At 38.2% G+C, this 4,638-nt stretch overlaps 1 pseudogene; it reads right to left on the reverse strand.

The window, feature by feature from the left end:
• Positions 1-3,030: 3,030 nt before the first annotated feature.
• LOC134896810 (5S ribosomal RNA) lies at positions 3,031-3,151 on the reverse strand (annotated as a pseudogene).
• Between the last annotated feature and the right edge of the window lie 1,487 nt (positions 3,152-4,638).

Here is a 4,638-nt window from a genome sequence, read left to right on the forward strand (position 1 = left end):
TGTCATTTAGGCACTCTATAAACTGATGTAACAGTTGTAGGTCCCCTTCCCATATCAAAAAGATATCGTCTATGTATCTTGTCCACATGATGATATTAGATGTAAAATCATCATGGGTATCTTTGAAGACGAATTCTTTCTCCCACCATCCTAAGAAGATGTTCGCATAGGTGGGCGCACAGGCCGCCCCCATAGCAGTACCCCGCGTTTGGAGGTAAAATCTGTCATTGAATACAAAAAAGTTATAATGCAATACAAAGTGCAACAGTTTGATCAGAAAAGTGTGAAATTCCTCCCAGCCTTCATTGTGCAGAAAATATTCGACTGCTGCTATGCCTTCTGTGTGAGCAATTGAGGTATATAGCGCTTCTACGTCTAGTGATACTAGGTATTGGTTGTCCTCCAATTTCACGTCGTGCAATTTCCTAAGTATATCTGCTGTATCTTGTATATATGAAGGAAGACCCAGTACAAGATGTCTAAGGTGCAAATCCAGAAAAATGCTAGCCTTTTCAGTTAATCCTCCTATACCTGATACTATTGGTCGTCCAGGTGGTTTTAGAATATTTTTGTGCACTTTTGGCAGCATGTAATATGTAGGAATTTTTGGATTCTGAATATGTAAGTATTCATATTCTTGTTTTGTAATTAATCCTTGTTCTCGGGCCTGAGTAATAATTTTACAGTAGACCGACATGTAGTTATCCAGGGGGTTAAGAAGTATTCTTTTGTAACAGTCAGTGGATTCTAATTGACGTAATGCTTCTTTAATATAGTCTGTTTTTGGCCAGATCACAATATTACCTCCTTTGTCTGATGGCTTGATTAGGACATCCTGCCATGTTTGTATCTCCCTCATGGCCTTTCTTTCTTGATATGTCATATTTGAATGGCGAAAATGTTTTTTATTGGTATGGATGAGATCAAATTCTTTTGAAATACCTGAACTTCTGGACATATTTGTTCCGGTGGGTAGTATGTGGATTTCTTCTTAATAACTGGTCTGATAGGTGGTCTGTGGTCCGTACGATTGGACCTATATTGGTCTTGTTGTAATTCATATAATGCAGCCAGTGCTTCTTCCTCCATTGCTTGAAGATCTGGGGTTGCTTCTTCCTCCATTGCTTGAAGATCTGGGGTTGCGGTTTCTTCTATTTCAGGGGTTTCTCCTCTTGTAGTGGTGGGAGTTGTTTTATCACTGTAAAGTTTTGTCAGTATTAATTTCCTTCCAAATAGTTTCAGGTCCTTCTCCCATCTGAACCTTTCAAAGTGTCCTGTGGGAGAAAATGTCAGGCCTTTACTTAGTATGGATTTTTGTGCATCTGTAAGTATATGTTCAGAAAGATTGATGATTTTGAGTTTATTATCATGTTGTATGTTTTCCACCATAGTCAGGGGACTGGTGGTTGTCATCTCCTCTGTTTGTTTCGGGTCAGAGGGGGTGAGAAATCCCATTGTTGCTGACCTCTTCTTCCTCTTCCGCCCCCTCCTCGTCTTCCTCCTCTTTGTCTTCCTCGTACCCTCCCTGTTCGGGGGTTCCCTAAAAAAGAAGTGGAAGAGGTAGTAGAGGGGGAGGGATTATATTGGCTGCTACTTGTTTGTCCTCTAGATCCCAAATGTTTGTCGGGTATGTAGTCAACAGTGTCTTCTGTTCCAGATGTTTCCGCCTCTGAGGATGAATATTCACCTGTATATTGGGTTGTATTTCTTTTCCAGTTAGACCTTTGCCATTTAAAAACTCTTCCCGAGGCAAAGTCCTTTTTGTCTCTGGCGTATTTTGTTCGTTTACGATCTATGATGGATTGTTCATATGCCTGTAATTCTTGTTTGTTATGTTCAAAACACTTCTGGAATTGTAAATCCTTTTCCCAAGTTTCTAATTTTTTGCCCAGGTCTTCCAACTCGCGTTCGCATTCTTCCAGTATCAAGTTGTTATGTTTAGTTAAAATGTTCATAAGATCACTTGAACATTTTAGGAGAGTATTTTCCCATTCCTTCTTCAAATTTTCACTCGCTAAATCGAATGCCGGAAAGATTCTTGGACGAAGGCCTCTGGGCGATATTTTATTTTTAATATAGTTTTCCAGAGTTGTGAGGTCCCAGGTGGTCCTAATTTGTTTGCGTAGCAGCCCATTCAGTTTGTGAAAGTCTGATTCCCAACTGATATGAGGTTCATTATCTGTGATTTCACTCGGAAAGATATCATCTAGATTATCCTTATTTTTGCGTCTTAAACTCAGCTCTTGTTTAAGATTAAAACTCATATTTCATGAGAGGACTCCCGAAAAAAAGAAAGATAGAGAGAAAAAATAATAATGAGGAACAGAGATTTCCTGAAGAAGGAATATCTGTTACCTTTATATTACCGTGCAGGTGTTTCCGAGAAGACTGGGGACCAGTCACAAGTACAGTTATTTAAGAAACAAAAAATGGAAACCGCACTGGTCTTTTGATGTATATGTGTGATGATAATTATCTGTAAATACTGATAATGGAATTTAGGGTTCAAATCCTTATTTTGGGGAGTAGATACGTAAGGTAACACATTCCTTTTTGTATCAAAAGACTACCCATCAGTGGTGCTCCCCCGAGTCAGTTAAACATGATGTAAACTTTGAAAAGAAAAAAAGAAGACTCTTTTTTGGGAAGCACTCTTATACAGATAATATTGTATGACTCTAATGTCAAAAAATAGCTAGCTAAAATGCAAAATTTTTATTAGTTCTCATTAAAAATGATTATTGGGGAGTTCAATTTGGCGCCAGTATATGTTTAAATAGTGACATTGCGAAAATATGGGGAATGATGTACAAGATACAAGGTACCAATACCTAATTCTGGCCGGGATGGGTATATCCAGCTGTGGCTCAGTCTGTGATTATAAGTTGCTCATTTGTTGGAAAAATGACCGTCATTTGTAAACTGCTATATATCCCAATTGGGAATTTTGATCCTAGCAGATGATTGAATCATAGGTCATAACCGAGACGTAAGGTGGTGCTCTATTACTAGTGACAAGTGGGCGGCAAATATTTGCAGTACCAGGGTGTTCCTTGGTAGTCTCCTATCCAAGTACTTAACCCGGCCCTCCACTGCTTGGCTTCCAAGATCAGATGAGATTGGGCATCTCCAGCGGGGTATGACCGCAGACCTTATGCTCACCCTTGTCACACTGTGTCCAAAATTGTGCACAGATGAGAGCCGATTATTATTGTCGTATGAGCCACAAGTGAAATTTTTTATCACAGTTGATAGGATATACTAAATGATTAAATATCCATCTAGATTATCAGGGCTTAGGTAGTCGCAGTATGGATAGGAAAAAACCTATATATTGCATAATTATCACATATATGTAAATCTAACATTGAATAAATGATATTATTATAATCATGCAGAAAAATAGGGAACCTCCAAATTTGGTCTCCAAAGCCACAGATTGCATGCGTAGTTACACTATAAATTCTGTGAATCAGCTGAGCAGTGAAAAATACAACTCTCAAAAACCAAAAGTGAATTAATATCAACTGAGGTGACACTGTATGTATTCATAGAGTGCCCATACAGTGTAAAGGAGAAAACAGAAAGCGTTTTTGTTTTAAATGGGGTCCAGGGTTTAACAGATGTATCCACATCTGCTTTTTTTTGATAAAGATGTGGACCCCAAATCAGTTTAGTATATATTCCTTTGCTGTTGATAATTAATGTCACTTAGTGTAATATCGCAGTCTGTGTAACATATAGGTAAAATTTCACTAAGTACCTGTCCATGCGCTGATGCATAAATGAAATGAAATATCCAAATCTGATATATAATTTTAAGGTTTAGATCCTACTTGTATGGAGAGGGAGATCCTGGTATCTGAAAGGTGCCGGCCGCGTACGCCCGCGTCTGCCCACGTTGGGCTAGTTGCCGGGCTTTGGCCGCACTGTGCTTCCTGTTGTTCTGGTTCCCTAGGCGACGGACTTAGCCGAGAGCGGCTCGTTGCGGTCACGTGTGCGCACCACGTGACCGTGAGGATGTCCTGACGTACGTTTCGCGTAAAGCTTGGTCACAGGGCGTCAGTAGTTTCTAGCCTACTGGTTTGTCCTTATATTGGTGATACTGTGTGCTGATTGACTCTGAGCAATAGATTGATAGGTAATTTGGCCTATCATAATCAGTATCGTCTTTGCAGGTTCCCATTGAATGATATGTCCTGATTGACAGTTAGAGGGACCATTGAGCAATAAAATGAACGATCATATAGTTATTTTAATTATTTAAAATATTTAAAAAGAGCTGATAGAATTAATTCTTTTAGTTGATATTTACAAAGGGTAAGGATATGGTGATAATATCATTTGTGGAGCAATTGATTAGAGTATAAAAACTTGAAAGACACTAATTATTAAAAGCATGCACAGCACTTAGTTTGCCTGTGCCATTATTAAAGTAATTGTATACATAGTAAGAGGAAAATACAAGTGCAATTTTTATAAAGATTATTTTCTTATATATATATATATATGAATTTAAAATAGAGGTATAGTAAAATTGGTGAGTAGGTGGTCGTGACTGCTGAAACCTAAGAGTGTTAAATTATTTATTATGATAATAATATGCAATTGTGTTTAAAGGAACAAAACACATATTTT

The sequence above is a fragment of the Pseudophryne corroboree genome, chromosome 3 (assembly GCF_028390025.1).
Source record: "Pseudophryne corroboree isolate aPseCor3 chromosome 3, aPseCor3.hap2, whole genome shotgun sequence".
Classification (NCBI taxonomy): Eukaryota; Metazoa; Chordata; class Amphibia; order Anura; family Myobatrachidae; genus Pseudophryne; species Pseudophryne corroboree.